This window comes from Heptranchias perlo, chromosome 18 (assembly GCF_035084215.1).
Source record: "Heptranchias perlo isolate sHepPer1 chromosome 18, sHepPer1.hap1, whole genome shotgun sequence".
Taxonomy (NCBI): Eukaryota; Metazoa; Chordata; class Chondrichthyes; order Hexanchiformes; family Hexanchidae; genus Heptranchias; species Heptranchias perlo.
This window is the reverse complement of record NC_090342.1, coordinates 487528-504297: the sequence shown is the minus strand read 5'-3', so window position 1 is coordinate 504297 and position 16770 is coordinate 487528. Positions and strand designations below refer to the sequence as shown.

General features: G+C 49.8%; 2 protein-coding genes across 10 annotated transcripts in view; one reads left to right on the top strand and one right to left on the bottom strand.

Moving 5' to 3' along the window:
* Positions 1–13176, bottom strand: part of tspan11 (tetraspanin 11) — a 127674-nt gene extending 114498 nt beyond the window's left edge. For 7 of the 8 annotated variants that reach the window (XM_067999179.1, XM_067999174.1, XM_067999180.1 and 4 more), the window contains exon 1: positions 13055–13176. The gene's annotated coding sequence lies outside the window, so the exon portion shown is untranslated. Of the gene's footprint in view, positions 1–2322; positions 3131–13054 lie in introns of those variants that run through there. The other variant, XM_067999175.1, reaches the window with a different exon arrangement.
* LOC137334481 (protein arginine N-methyltransferase 8-like) overlaps positions 1–16770 on the top strand; it is a 161963-nt gene that overhangs the window by 38628 nt on the left and 106565 nt on the right. The window contains exon 1 of one of the 2 annotated variants that reach the window (XM_067999172.1): positions 15773–15860. The exons of the other annotated variant lie outside the window; for it this stretch is intronic. The gene's annotated coding sequence lies outside the window, so the exon portion shown is untranslated. Of the gene's footprint in view, positions 1–15772; positions 15861–16770 lie in introns of those variants that run through there. 2 annotated transcript variants of the gene reach the window in all.

The window sequence follows — 16770 nt, the reverse complement described above, 5'->3', positions numbered from 1 at the left end:
TACCCTTTAGTTTATATCGTCTCTCCTTGTTCTTCTTACCAAATATCACCTCACACTTCTCAGCGTTAAATTTCATCTGTCACGTGTCCGCCCATCTCTTTCTAAAAATTATAAACAGCAGCCTCCCCAAAACTGAACCTTGTGGGGCCGCTGTTTATCATTTTTCTTTCTCTAAATCATTTATAAAAATGTAAACAAAACAATACATACAGGAAAATTTGAAAAGTAACAAACTGACTGGTCAAGTAAACAGACTGTAGACATCAACAAGGCACAGTATTGTACACTATCTGGTAAAATGATGCATGAAAATTACAGCACAGAACGTATACTTTATTTAATCCGGTAATACGATACATGCGAGTTATAGCATAGGATATACACCGTGCAACGATGCTCGTTCTGTCTATCATAAAACAGCCTTTATAGTAAAATCCTTCACTGATGATTGATAAATTGAAGTCTCAGATTTATAAATATTTTGATTTCTTATCTATGGATGTTATTCAAAGTTTAACCTTGACAAATTTCACCCGCTGATGAGGATTTATCAAGGTGGTCCTCAAAATGTGCAACTTTTTAATGAGGGGAATGAGGAGGGGTCAGAAACAATTTAGCCAGGACTCACTCCTACACTATTCAAATTGTCCTTCCCAGGAAGGACATGTGCTAAAGTACGGTGAGGACATTACTGAGCCTGCTGATCCTCCTCCCCCCACGGTCGAGCAGCCTGCTGGTCCCTTTGTTGAGGCACTAGAGCAGTTAGTGTGGTCACAGCCCCATTACCCTCAGGACAGGTGGGGAGGAAATTCAGAAATAAAAAACTCAATTAAATGTTTGAGACAAACTGGCACTCTCCCAATAAAGGGTTAAATAGTCTAAAATCAGAGTCCGCATATAAAACGTCAGTGGTAATCGGTTCTTTATTCACAAGGATACTTTTGTACCATATTACATGATAAAAGCACAGAATATGTGCATAGACAATGATCCAAATACAGTAAATTGGATTCACTCGAAAAATTGGCAGTTGTATCATTTGATTTTTGCTTTTGATGTTGTAAAATATAATTACTGCTCATGTGACACAGGCTCCCACTCAGACACTCCAAATCCAAATGAATATATATGAAGCCCCTTCATCTTTCTCATTGCTGAATATAAAAAGAACCACAAGCAAAAGTCAAAAAGGAGCACATCATTTCAACTGTAAATGAAATGTGCTCCTTCAGTTAGGTGCTCTTTAGTTAGATGCAGACACTTTACAAACAAAAAGCAGTATAATGTGAATCCAGGATCATGCAAAGAACTTCCAGAATTTGGATCCCTGAGTTTGTATCCAAATGCACCCAGATCAATAATAGGAACAGCAGCGGCCCATTGAATCGAACGTCCGAAGCAACTGGCAGTCACGGCTGAACCTTTTGTCTTCATGAATCAAAATGATAACACTCATGTACCACTCACCCTCCAGCTGCCGACATGGGGGCACCGACATGGAGCAGTTTGATGTTGACTGGGTGTCAGTGACAAAAGATAAATGAATACATTTGCCGTATGATGCCATCCTGCGTCAGTGGGTGGCACTTTCACCTGAGTCAGAACGTTGTGTGTTCAAGACCCACACCAGGACCTGACCAATGAAGCTCCCTCAGTAATGCCCTGAATTGTCAGAGGTGCATCTATCAGCTGAGACATTAAACCATGGGCCAGTCTGCCTGTTCAGGTGGATGTAAAAGATGTTGTGACATTATTTAAAGCCTAGGGAGCTTTCCTGATTCTCGGCCAACATTCTTCTCTAAACCAACCCTATCACAACATTTTGCAGCACAGAAGGCCAATCGGCCCCTTGAGCCTGTACCAGCTCTCTGAGCTATAAGAAATAGGAGCAGGAGTAGGCCAATCGGCCCATCGAGCCTGTACCAGCTCTCTGAACTATCCACTTAGTCCCATTCTCCTGCCCTTTCCCCATACATTTTTATTTTTTCAAATATGTGTAAATTTATGGATTTTTCTCCACTCCCTTTTAAAAGCTATTCTGGATTCTGCTTCCCTCACTGTTTCTGGTTAGACATTCTATGTCCTTACAACACTCTGTGTAAAAAAATTCTCCTGACCTCTCCCTTCGTACTTTTGGTGATGATCTTAAATTTATTCCCTCTAGTTACCGACTCACCAACCAGCGGAAATAGTTTTTCCCCGATTCTCTATCAAAATCATTCATAATTTTGAACCCCTTATCAGATCTCCTCTTAACCTTCTCTCTTCTTATGAAAAGAGTCCCAGTTTCTTTAGTCTCACCTCATAACTAAAGTATCTTACCCCTGGGATCATAATAAAGGTCTTCTGTAGCCCCTCCATGGCCTTGACATCCTTCCTAAAATAGTTTTGGTTTGATGACTGTCTCTTTATAGTTCGTAAGGAGTTGAACAGCAAGCTGAACTAGAATTGTGTGTCGAGGCTGTCCTGACACAATTACTGGCTGGCTCTTTGAAAGAGCTATCCAATTAGTCCCATTCCCCTGCTCTTTCCGCATAGCCCTGCAAATGTTTTCACTTCAAGTATTTATCCAATTCCCTTTCGAAAGTTACTCTTAAATCTGCTTCCACCACCCTTTTAGACAGTGCATTCCAGATCATATCAACTTGCTGCATAAAAAAACTTTTCCTCATGCCACCTCTGGTATTTTTGCCAATCACCTTAAATCTGTGCCCTCTAGTTACTGACGCCTCTACCATTGGAAACAGTTTCTCCTTATTTACTCTGTCAAAACCCTTCATGATTTTGAACACCTCAATCAAATCTCCTCTTAACCTTCTCTGCTCGAAGGAAAACAACTCCAGCTTCTCCACATAACTGAAGTCCCTCATCCCTGGAACCATTCCAGTAAATCTCTTCTGCACCCTCTCTAAGGCCTTCACATCCAGAATTGAACACAATACTGCAGGTGAGACCTAACTAGTGTTTTATAAAGGTTTAGCATAACTTCCTTGCTTTTGTACGGACAACACAGTGTGAACTGCTGAGAGTTTGGTGAGTGTGGGAGTTCGGTGAAGTGGGGGAAGGAGGTGCTGCTTTGCCTTCCTTTTCCTAACTTTTTCCCCCAGAGCGGCAGTGGACCTGAGAGTAGAAGACTGAGATTTGGGAATAAAAGCAGCAGCAGACCTGCAACAAGAGAAAACTACTGTGCGACGTCACAGGTGAGGCAGGAGAGTCCGAGAGGTGAGCACAGTATAAAAGGAGAGACCGAGAGCGGGAGGAGAGTCTGAGAGTCCAAGGCAAGTCATGGCAGCACAGCTCGCACCCGTGATATGCTCCTCCTGCTCTATGTGGGAAGTCATGGACACTACCAGTGTCCCTGGTGGCCATGTGTGCAGGAAGTGTGTCCAGCTGCAGCTACTGGCTAACCGTATTTCGGAGCTGGAGCTGCGGGTGGATTCACTGTGGAGCATCCGCGATGCTGAGACTATCGTGGATAAAACGTTCAGTGAGGTGGTCACACCGCAGGTAAAGATTACGCAGGCAGAAAGGAAATGGGTGACCGCCAGGCAGAGTAAAAGGACTAGGCAGGTAGAGCAGGAGTCCCCTGGGGCCATCTCCCTCTCAAACAGATATTCTGCTTTGGATACTGTTGGGGGAGATGGCTTATCAGGGGAAAGCAGCAAGAGCCAGGTTCGGGGCACCACGGGTGGCTCTGCTGCACAGGAGGGGAGGAAGAAGAGTGGCAGGGCTATAGTGATAGGGGATTCAATTGTAAGGGGACCAGATAGGCGTTTCTGCGGCCGCAAACGTGACTCCAGGATGGTATGTTGTCTCCCTGGTGCTAGGGTCAAGGATGTCACGGAGCGGCTGCAGGGCATTCTGGAGGGGGAGGGTGAACAGCCAGTAGTCGTGGTCCATATCGGTACCAATGACATAGGTAAAAAAAGGGATGAGGTCCTGCAAGGTGAATTTAAGGAGTTAGGAGATAAATTAAAAAGCAGGACTTCAAAGGTAGTGATCTCAGGATTACTACCAGTGCCACGTGCTAGTGAGTATAGGAACAGGAGAATAGACAGGATGAACGCGTGGCTGCAGGGATGGTGTAGGAGGAGGGATTTAGATTCCTGGGACATTGGGACCGGTTCTGGGGAAGGTGGGACCTGTACAAGCGGGACGGGTTACACCCGAGCAGGACCGGGACCAATGTCCTCGCAGGGGTGTTTGCTAGTGCTGTTGGGGAAGGTTTAAACTAGAGTGACAGGGGGATGGGAACCTGAGCGGGGAGTCAGAAGGGAATAAAGTTGAGAGCAGCAAGAGAGGGGAAGACCCAGGGGAAATTTACAATACAAATAGTACACACAGCTGTTCAAGAACAAGTGAAAGGGAAAAGCATAGAGCAGCAGAAAGAAAGTGTACTTTAGGCACTACAGATAAGGTGAAAACTAGAAGGCGTAAGGCAATTAACCCAGGAGCAAAGCTGAAGGTCAGGCTAGGGTGTGTGGCCCAACTAAGAGTTCTGTAAACAAATGCATGGAGCATAAGGAATAAATTAAATGAACTACAGGTTCAAATTCAAATTGGAGGGTATGACATGATAGCTATTACTGAGACATGGCTGCAGGATGGTCAGGATTGGGAACTAAATATACCGGGTTATAAGGTCTGCAGGAGAGACAGGGAAAATGGAAGAGGGGGAGGAGTAGCCTTAATGATTAGAGATGAAATCACTTCAATGATAAAGGAGGATATAACGAGAGGTAAGCAGCTAACAGAGACCTTATGGGTTGAATTGAGAAATAGCAAAGGATCTAAGACTACAGTGGGAGTTGTGTATAGGAGCCCTGGCAGCAGCTCTGAAGTGCTAGATTGTATAAATGCAGAGATTAGACAAGCGTATAAGAAAGGCATAGTGGTCTTAATGGGGGACTTTAACCCTCACATAGATTGGGGAAAGCAGACTAGCAACTGTCAGAAAGGTAGTGAATTTCTTGAGTGTGTCCGGGATAGTTTTCTACAGCAGTATGTCCTGGAGGCAACAAAGGGGCAAGCCATACGAGATTTAGTCATGAGTAATGAACCAGATTTAGTTAACGGCTTAACTGTGCGTGAACATCTATCCAATAGTGATCATAACATGATCGAGTTCAATGTAGTGTTTGAAAGGGAAAAAAGTGAATCAGCTGCTAAGATTCTAGACTTGGGTAAGGCCGACTTCAATGGGATGAGACAGAGACTGTCCACAGTAAACTGGGCAAATCTGTTAATGGGTAAAACGACTGATGATCAGTGGGAAATGTTTAAAGAAACATTTAACGTGATACAGAATCGGTTTATACCCCTGAGGGGCAAGAACTCTGCTTGCCAAAAAAAACAGCCATGGACAACTAAAGAGGTAAGGGACAGTATAAGACATAAGGAAAGGGCATACAACAAGGAAAAAAATGGCACAGATCCTGGTGAATGGGAAAGATACAAAGATCAACAAAGGGTCACAAAACAGATAGTAAGAGCTACAAAAAGAGAGTATGAAAAGAAACTTGCAAGGGATATCAAAACCAATACGAAGAACTTTTCTAGTTATATTAGGAAAAAGAGGGTGGTCAGGAGCAGTGTTGGCCCCTTAAAAACTGAAAGTGGGGATATTGTCATTGACAATGGGGAAATGGCGGACATGTTGAACAATTACTTTGCGTCAGTATTTACAGTAGAAAAAGAGGATAGCATGCCGGAAATCCCAAGAAAACTTATATTGAATCGGGAACAGGGACTCGATAAAATTAACATAAGTAAAGCAACTGTAATGAAGAAAATAATAGCACGAAAGAGTGACAAATCCCCAGGATCAGATGGTTCCATCCCAGGGTTTTAAAGGAAGTAGGTGAGCACATTGCAGATGCCCTAACTATAATCTTTCAAGATGTGGAGATGCCGGTGATGGACTGGGGTGGACAAATGTAAGGAATCTTACAACACCAGGTTATAGTCCAACAATTTTATTTTAAAATCACAAGCTTTCGGAGATTATCCCCTTCGTCACGTGAATGAGTGAAAGGTTCTCAAATTGCATATCTTATATTAGGCTGGGACAGCATCACACCAATCAAAAGATGTCGTTGTTGTTCAAACAGGCCAGTCACGGAGAACAGCACGTCCCAGTACACTGGATATACATTGTGTCAATTACACAGACAGAGAGAAAGAGACCCAAATGGCAGAGAGAAAGAGAGAGAGAGAGAGAATATTAAAACACATAACTTTGTTTTCCCTTTTTGCTGGTGGGGTTACGTGTAGCGTGACATGAACCCAAGATCCCGGTTGAGGCCGTCCTCATGGGTGCGGAACTTGGCTATCAACTTCTGCTCAACGATTTTGCGTTGTCGTGTGTCTCGAAGGCCGCCTTGGAGAACGCTTACCCGAAGATCGGTGGCTGAATGTCCTTGACTGCTAAAGCGTTCCCCGATTGGGAGGGAACCCTCCTGTCTGGCGATTGTTGCGCGGTGTCCGAAGGAGGAAGCCTCCGAAAGCTTGTGAATTTAAAATAAAATTGCTGGACTATAACTTGGTGTTGTAAAATTGTTTACAATTGTCAACCCCAGTCCATCACCGGCATCTCCACATCATTGTAATTTTATGTTTTCATCTACACTGCTTACAATGCCACCAATCTTTGTGTCATCGGCAAACTTAGATATGAGACTTTCTATGCCTTCATCTAAGTCGTTAATAAATATTGTGAATAATTGAGGCCCCAAGACAGATCCCTGCGGGACTCCACTAGTCACATCCTGCCAATGTGAGTACCTACCCGTTATCCCTATTCTCTGTCGCCTTTTGCTCAGCCAACTTCCTAACCAAGTCCGTACTTTTCCCTCGATTCCATGGGCTTCTATCTTAGCTAACAGTCTCTTATGTGGGACTTTATAGAATCATAGAAGTTTACAACATGGAAACAGGCCCTTCGGCCCAACATGTCCATGTCGCACAGTTTATACCACTAAGCTTGTCCCAATTGCCTGCACTTGGCCCATATCCCTCAATACCCATCTTACCCATGTAACTGTCCAAATGCTTTTTAAAAGACAAAATTGTACCCACCTCTACTACTGCCTCTGGCAGCTCGTTCCAGACACTCACCACCCTTTGAGTGAAAAAATTGCCCCTCTGGACCCTTTTGTATCTCTCCCCTCTCACCTTAAATCTATGCCCCCTCGTTATAGACTCCCCTACCTTTGGGAAAAGATTTTGACTATCTACCTTATCTATGCCCCTCATTATTTTATAGACTTCTATAAGATCACCCCTAAACCTCCTACTCTCCAGGGAAAAAAGTCTCAGTCTATCCAACCTCTCCCTATAAGTCAAACCATCAAGTCCCGGTAGCATCCTAGTAAATCTTTTCTGCACTCTTCCTAGTTTAATAATATCCTTTCTATAATAGGGTGACCAGAACTGTACACAGTATTCCAAGTGTGGCCTTACTAATGTCTTGTACAACTTCAACAAGACATCCCAACTCCTGTATTCAATGTTCTGACCAATGAAACCAAGCATGCTGAATGCCTTCTTCACCACCGTATCCACCTGTGACTCCACTTTCAAGGAGCTATGAACCTGTACTCCTAGATCTCTTTGTTCTATAACTCTCCCCAACGCCCTACCATTAACGGAGTAGGTCCTGGCCCGATTTGATCTACCAAAATGCATCACCTCACATTTATCTAAATTAAACTCCATCTGCCATTCATCGGCCCACTGGCCCAATTTATCAAGGTTCCGTTGCAATCCTAGATAACCTTCTTCACTGTCCACAATGCCACCAATCTTGGTGTCATCTGCAAACTTACTAACCATGCCTCCTAAATTCTCATCCAAATCATTAATATAAATAACAAATAACAGCGGACCCAGCACCGATCCCTGAGGCACACCGCTGGACACAGGCCTACAGTTTGAAAAACCCTCTACAATCACCCTCTGTCTTCTGTCGTCAAGCCAATTTTGTATCCAATTGGCTACCTCACCTTGGATCCCATGAGATTTAACCTTATGTAACAACCTACCATGCGGTACCTTGTCAAAGGCTTTGCTGAAGTCCATGTAGACCACGTCTACTGCACAGCCCTCATCTATCTTCTTGGTTACCCCTTCAAAAAACTCAATCAAATTCGTGAGACATGATTTTCCTCTCACAAAACCATGCTGACTGTTCCTAATCAGTCCCTGCCTCTCCAAATGCCTGTAGATCCTGTCCCTCAGAATACCCTCTAACAACTTACCCACTACAGATGTCAGGCTCACCGGTCTGTAGTTCCCAGGCTTTTCCCTGCCGCCCTTCTTAAACAAAGGCACAACATTCGCTACCCTCCAATCTTCAGGCACCTCACCTGTAGCTGTCGATGATTCAAATATCTCTGCTAGGGGACCCGCAATTTCCTCCCTAACCTCCCATAACGTCCTGGGATACATTTCATCAGGTCCCGGAGATTTATCTACCTTGATGCGCGTTAAGACTTCCAGCACCTCCCTCTCTGTAATATGTACACTCCTCAAGATATCACTATTTATTTCCCCAAGTTCCCTAACATCCATGCCTTTCTCAACCGTAAATACCGATGTGAAATATTCATTCAGGATCTCACCCATCTCTTGTGGTTCCGCACATAGATGACCTTGTTGATCCTTCACTAGCTGTGTAGTTCAATATTCTATGGGCTTTGTTGATTGCTGTTCTGCATTGGTTGAACATGTTGAGTCTACTGGGTCTCTTTCAATTTCATCCTTAGCTATTTCAACTCCTTTCGTGGAGTGGGCCAGCCTCCCATCATTCCTTCCATATGCAGACTGAGAGCTCGCAGCATGGTCAGAATTCTGATTGTGTGATTGCTATCAAATCTTTAGCTTATTTTCAAGGAGTAGGTTCAGTATCAGGGATTTGGTAGGAAGCTGATTGTTAATCACCAGAATGGTAACTGTCCAGGGAGAGACCCAGCAGTTGTGAAAGGTAACGTAGTGCCCCCCCCCGATTTTATCCCTTCCCCATCGATCCTCAATGCTGGCCTGCAAGTCCATGATGCCAACAGCCTTCTGCTGCCTCGTGCAACTGGCCAACAGGTCACTGAAAATCTCGCCCCATGGCAGCAGTCTTTTAGTTTTTCACAGGATTTCCTGACTGTGATCATGGCATTTACACAGTGTTCATGTTCAGCACACAATTTCTCTTGTTAAAATAGGTGATTAATGGGTGTGGTCCCAATGCCTAACTTGAAAACATATAAAGCATAAATTAATAATGCTTCTTCTGCTGTCATTTTGAGTTACCTTTTCTCCAGGGTCACACCGGACTGAATAGTGATCGGGCCTGAGAACATTGCCTCATTTTTTTTCTCCTCCCCAGCTCAAAGCACTGAGCCCAATTGTGCGTTCTCATTGCTGCCGCAGCTGGGATTAGCTACATTAGCACAGGCAAGGGACTGAACCTGGCCTGCAGGGGTGTAGTACATGTTTATCCCCTGTATTTATCATATACCTCACTTTAAATCTCATTGTTACCCTAAGCTCTCTGTTTCTCTGTGGAATTGCAGCCCTTTACCCCTCTTGATCCACATGTATAGATAGCCCTGGAACAATGAGGGAAGACTCTGTGTGGGAAGCTGCGCTGGTTCAGTTACATATACTTTGCTAAATTTGCTATTTCATTTCAAGGTGAATGAAAAAATGCTGAAGAAAGTCATTCCTCAAGGGTGCCGACAGCAGTGCACAGAATCAAATCTTGTACACATGTTCAGGCTATATTGCAACAGCTGAACAAAATGGTACATAGAATCATAGAATATAATGATACAACACAGAAGGAGGCCATTCGGCCCATCATGCCTGTGTCAGCTCTTTGAAAGAGGGGGGGAGGGAGGGGGGGGAGGGGGGAGGGTCATGGAGGGATTTGAACACAAGGATGAGAATTTTAAAACTGAGGTGTTGCTGAACCAGGAGCCAATGTAGATCAGAGAGCACAGGAAGGGAAGTTACCCATCCTGCTCCCCTCAACCCCCACCCCCCTCCCCGCCATCCAACCCCCGACCCCCAACCCCCATCCCCCCGCGACACCCAACCCCCATCCCCCCGCGACACCCAACCCCCATCCCCCCGCGACACCCAAGCCCCTCCCCCGCGACACCCAAGCCCCTCCCCCGCGACACCCAAGCCCCTCCCCCGCGACACCCAAGCCCCTCCCCCCGCGACACCCAAGCCCCTCCCCCGCGACACCCAAGCCCCTCCCCCCGCGACACCCAAGCCCCTCCCCCCGCGACACCCAAGCCCCTCCCCCCGCGACACCCAAGCCCCTCCCCCGCGACACCCAAGCCCCTCCCCGCGACACCCAAGCCCCTCCCCCCGCGACACCCAAGCCCCTCCCCCCGCGACACCCAAGCCCCTCCCGCCGCGACACCCAAGCCCCTCCCCGCGCGACACCCAAGCCCCTCCCCGCGCGACACCCAAGCCCCTCCCCCCCGACACCCAAGCCCCTCACCCTCCCCCCCCGACACCCAAGCCCCTCACCCTCCCCCCCGACACCCAAGCCCCTCACCCTCCCCCCCCCCCGACACCCAAGCCCCTCACCCTCCCCCCCCCGACACCCAAGCCCCTCACCCCCTCTCCCTCCCCCCGACACCCAAGCCCCTCACCCCCCTCTCCCTCCCCCCCGACATCCAAGTCCCTCACCCTCCCCCCCAGACATCCAAGCCCCTCACCCTCCCCCCCGACATCCAAGCCCCTCACCCTCCCCCCCCGACATCCAAGCCCCTCACCCTCCCCCCCCCCGACATCCAAGCCCCTCACCCTCCCCCCCGACATCCAAGCCCCTCACCCTCCCCCCCCCCGACACCCAAGCCCCTCACCCCCTCTCCCTCCCCCCCGACACCCAAGCCCCTCACCCCCCTCTCCCTCCCCCCCAGACATCCAAGCCCCTCACCCTCCCCCCCCGACATCCAAGCCCTTCACCCTCCCCCCCCGACATCCAAGCCCCTCACCCTCCCCCCCCCGACATCCAAGCCCCTCACCCTCCCCCCCGACACCCAAGCCCCTCACCCTCCCCCCCGACACCCAAGCCCCTCACCCTCCCTCCCCGACACCCCTCACCCTCCCTCCCCGACACCCCTCACCCTCCCTCCCCGACACCCCTCACCCTCCCTCCCCGACACCCCTCACCCTCCCTCCCCGACACCCCTCACCCTCCCTCCCCGACACCCAAGCCCCTCACCCCCCTCTCCCTCCCCCCTGACATCCAAGCCCCTCACCCTCCCCCCAGACATCCAAGCCCCTCACCCTCCCCCCCGACATCCAAGCCCCTCACCCTCCCCCCCCCGACATCCAAGCCCCTCACCCTCCCCCCCCCCCCGACATCCAAGCCCCTCACCCTCCCCCCCGACATCCAAGCCCCTCACCCTCCCCCCCCCCCGACACCCAAGCCCCTCACCCCCTCTCCCTCCCCCCCGACACCCAAGCCCCTCACCCCCCTCTCCCTCCCCCCCCGACATCCAAGCCCCTCACCCTCCCCCCCCGACATCCAAGCCCCTCACCCTCCCCCCCCGACATCCAAGCCCCTCACCCTCCCCCCCCCCGACATCCAAGCCCCTCACCCTCCCCCCCCCGACATCCAAGCCCCTCACCCTCCCCCCCCCGACACCCAAGCCCCTCACCCTCCCTCCCCGACACCCCTCACCCTCCCTCCCCGACACCCCTCACCCTCCCTCCCCGACACCCCTCACCCTCCCTCCCCGACACCCCTCACCCTCCCTCCCCGACACCCCTCACCCTCCCTCCCCGACACCCCTCACCCTCCCTCCCCGACACCCCTCACCCTCCCTCCCCGACACCCAAGCCCCTCACCCCCCTCTCCCTCCCTCCCCTCACCCTCCCTCCCCGACACCCAAGCCCCTCACCCCCCTCTCCCTCCCTCCCCGACACCCAAGCCCCTCCCCCCCCGACACCCAAGCCCCTCACCCTCCCCCCCCCGACATCCAAGCCCCTCACCCTCCCCCCCAGACATCCAAGCCCCTCACCCTCCCCCCCCCGACATCCAAGCCCCTCACCCTCCCCCCCCCGACATCCAAGCCCCTCACCCTCCCCCCCCCGACATCCAAGCCCCTCACCCTCCCCCCCGACATCCAAGCCCCTCACCCTCCCCCCCGACACCCAAGCCCCTCACCCTCCCTCCCCGACACCCCTCACCCTCCCTCCCCGACACCCCTCACCCTCCCTCCCCGACACCCCTCACCCTCCCTCCCCGACACCCCTCACCCTCCCTCCCCGACACCCAAGCCCCTCACCCCCCTCTCCCTCCCTCCCCTCACCCTCCCCGACACCCAAGCCCCTCACCCCCCTCTCCCTCCCTCCCCGACACCCAAGCCCCTCACCCCCCTCTCCCTCCCTCCCCTCACCCTCCCTCCCCGACACCCAAGCCCCTCACCCCCCTCTCCCTCCCTCCCCTCACCCTCCCTCCCCGACACCCAAGCCCCTCACCCCCCTCTCCCTCCCCCCCCCGACATCCAAGCCCCTCACCCCCCCCCCTCCTCCTCCTCCTCCTCCTCCTCCTCTCCCTCCTCCTCACCCTCACCCCCCCTCCAGTTACAGCCATCCCCGGGGCACGGAGCCTCCAGGTGCGGCTCTGTAAAGGCCTCGGACCGCGGGCTGCGGACAATCTGCCTCGCGGCTTCAATCGCCAAACACCCACCGAGGTGCCCGGCCGCGGTCCCCGAGCTTCGCTCCGGCCGGTGGACGGGGAGATCCGAGGGGAAGGTCCGGCCCTGGTCAGCGGAGTCCGGAGCAGCAAACAGGCGGCAGGTTAATGGAGCCGAGTCCGCCCCCGGGGCCGGAGTCACTCGCACCAGGTGGCGGGGGGCCGATACCCCACTCCCCGGGCCGGGCCTGTTATATATTCCCAGCGGTTTTTGGTATTTGCCTTATATTGCAAGCAGGGCCAGGTCACTGGTTAGTTACTAGTTAGTTACTGTGGTTAGTTACTGGTTACCAGTTGAATTTGAATTATTCTATGTAACCTGAAAGCAAATGAATGACTTACTGGGTGTGCAGGTGCGGACCGTCCGTCCCCGTCCGTCCCATAAGGAATAGGAGCAGGAGTGGGCCATTCGGCCCCTCGAGCCTGCTCCCCCATTCAATCAGATCATGGCTGATCCTGGACCTCAACTCCTCCCCCCCCATCCCCATCTTCCCCCCCCCCCCCGATCCCCATATCCCCCCCCCCCCCGATCCCCATATCCCCCCCCCCCGATCCCCATATCCCCCCCCCCCGATCCCCATATCCCCCCGATCCCCATATCCCCCCCCCCCCCGATCCCCATATCCCGATCCCCATATCCCCCCCCGATCCCCATTTCCCTCGACTCCCCCCGAGTCCAAAAATCCATCGATCTCAGCCTTGAATATACTCAATGACTCAGCATCCACAGCCCTCTGGGGGAGAGAATTCTAAAGATTCACAACCCTCTGAGTGAAGAAATTCCTCCTCATCTCAGTCCTAAATGGCCGACCCCTTATCCTGAGACTATGACCCCTAGTTCTCGAGTCTCCAGCCAGGGGAAAGAGCCTCTCAGCATCTACCCTGTGAAGCCCCCTCAGAATCTTACATGTTTCAATGAGATCACCTCTCATTCTTCTAAACTCCAGAGAGTATCGGCCCATTCCACTCAATGTCCTCATGTCCTGTCTCCTGTCCCCGTCCCGTGCACTGTCCCCTGTCCTGTTACATACACTTTGCTCGATCACAGCAATGACGTCTTGTGCTCTTGATTAAAAACTTACTCTGGTGATGCCCTTTTAATATAATTCCCAAATCCTACACCATGTTCTGGAATGGCCACATTAGTGACTGGAACCTGGGACTGTTCTACCAGATATTTAGCAATGCCAGAACTCAGAAAAGTACAATGGTCAAAACTCAGCTCAGGGCACCAGATTGGAGCTGAAATACAACTGCTCACAGAAAGAGTTGAAGGCTCGGAGACTTATCTCAGTTTGCTGGGAAGCCGTTAGTTCATGCTAGGCATTTCCTTGAAATCTATTTATAAAGTTCTTTTCAAATAACCAACAAACAATGCATTTATATAGTGCTTTTAACATAGTAAAACATCCCAAGACGCTTCACAGGAGAATTTTCAAACAAAATTTGCCACGCACCCACATAGGGAAATATTAGCACTGGTGACTAGAAACTTGGTCAAAGAGGTAGGTTTTAAAGAGTGTCTTAAAAGAGGAAAGAGGTAGAGAAGTTTAGGGAGTGAATTCCAGAGCTTAGTGCCTTGGCAGTTTTCTAGAATGATATGTTGAGGCACCAAATAGGGCACAGGCTATTTTAGATCTAGCATTGTTTAATGAGACAATGTTAATTAGTAATCTTATAGTTAAGGATCCTCTGGGGCAGAGTGATCATAATATGATAGAATTTCATATTGAGTTTGAGAGTGATGTAGTTAAGTCTGAAACTAGGGCCTTAAATTTAAACAAGGCCAATTATGTAAGTATGAGGGGTGAGTTGGCTAAGGTAGATTGGGAAAGATGTCATAGTAGATAAACAATGGCGAACATTTAAAGAAATAATTCATAATTCCCAATGAATATACGTTCCCTTGAGGAATAAAAACTACACGGGAAAAGTGATCCAACCACGGCTAACTAGAAGAAGTTAAGGGTAGTACTGGATTAAAAGAAGAGGCTTACAATATTGGCAAAAATAGTAAGCCTGAGGATTTGGAGGGTTTTAGTTATCAGCAAAGGATGACCAAAAAATTGATAAGGAGAGAGAAAATTGAATATGAGACTAAACTAGCAAGAAATATAAAAACAGATTGTAAGAGCTTCTACAACTATGTAAAAAGGAAGAGATTAGGAACATAGGAACAGGAGTAGGCCATTCAGCCCCTCGTGCCTGCTCCGCCATTTGATAAGATCATGGCTGATCTGTGATCTAACTCCATATACCTGCCTTTGGCCCATATCCCTTAATACTTTTGGTTGCCAAAAAGCTATCTATCTCACATTTAAATTTAACAATTGAGCTAATATCAATTGCCGTTTGCGGAAGAGAGTTCCAAACTTCTACCACCCTTTGAGTGTAGAAATGTTTTCTAATCTCACTCCTGAAAGATCTGGCTCTAATTTTTAGACTGTGCCCCCTGCTCCTAGAATCCCCAACCAGCGGAAATAGTTTCTCTCTATCCACCCTATCCGTTCCCCTTAATATCTTATAACCTTCGATCAGATCACCCCTTAACCTTCTAAACTCCAGAGAATACAACCCCAATTTGTGTAATCTCTCCTCATAACTTAACCCTTGAAGTCCGAGTATCATTCTAGTAAACCTATGCTGCACTCCCTCCAAGGCCAATATGTCCTTCCGAAGGTGCGGTGCCCAGAACTGCTCACAGTACTCCAGGTGCGGTCTAACCAGGGTTTTGTATAGCTAAAGCTGCGGTCTAACCAGGGTTTTGTATTAGCAAAAGTAAACGTGGGTCCCTTAGTGGCAGAGACAGGAGAAAGCGCTGGAACTCCCCCCAGCGGCTGGGTACAAAGAGAGGGGAGAGAGCAGAGCAGAGCAGAGAGAAAGCATAGGAATCTCCCCCAGCGGCCGGCTATAATGAGAGCAGAGCGGAGAGAAAGCATAGGAATCTCCCCCAGCGGCCGGCTATAATGAGAGCAGAGCGGAGAGAAAGCATAGGAATCTCCCCCAGCGGCCGGCTACAATGAGAGCAGAGCGGAGCGAAACCATAGGAATCTCCCCCAGCGGCCGGCTATAATGAGAGCAGAGTGGAGAGAAAGAGAAAAAAATAATCGAGGAGTGTCGTCACAGGACAGCAGGTCGGTGATCGGTGGTGAGTGTTACCGTTTTTTTTGCTCTCTATGCTAGAGCAGTGGTTTAAACTAAGAGCTGGGAATCTATAACTATTACTTTATTAAATTAATAACTTAAACTAGATAAACTAATTAGTTAATAAATCTAAAAATATCGAGCGAATAAAAACTTTAACTAATTAAATATATAAAACAAGGTTACATCGGGATGGCAGGGCAGGTGGTGTCATAACTGCAGCATGTGGGAGTTTGTGGAGACCAGCGAGATCCCCGCAACCACATCTGCAGGAAGTGTCTGCAACTCGAGGAACTGCGGCTCAGAGTTGTTGAGCTGGAGTCCAAGCTGCAGACATTGCGATGCATCAGGGAGGGGGAGAGTTATCTGGGCACTTTGATCCAGGAGGCAGTCAGACCCTTTAGGTTAGTTAGTAGTTTAGATTTGCTCTGTGGTCAGGGACAGGAGGGTGTGACTGCGAGTCAGGCAGGTATGGGGACCCAGCATACAGTGATGGAGGAGCCTCAGCCTTTGACCTTGTCCAACAGGTATGAGGTACTTGCTAACTGTGTGGATGAGATCAAAGACTGCAGGGAGGATGGACAAATTGACCACGGCACTGTGGTACAGGAGGTCATTCAAGTGGGGGAGTAAAAAGGAATGTGGTAGTGCTGGGGATAGTATAGTCAGGGGGATAGACACTGTTCTCTGCAGCTGCGACCGGGAGGCCCGAAGGCTGTGTTGCCTGCCCGGTGCCAGGGTTAAGGATGTCTCCTCGCGGCTGGATAAGAACTTGGAGCATAGAATCATAGAAAATTTACGGCACAGAAGGAGGCCATTCGACCCATCTTGTCCAGACCGGCCGAAAATGAGCCACTCGACCTAATCCCACTTTCCAGCTCTTGGTCCGTAGCCTTGTAGGTTTCGGCTCTTCA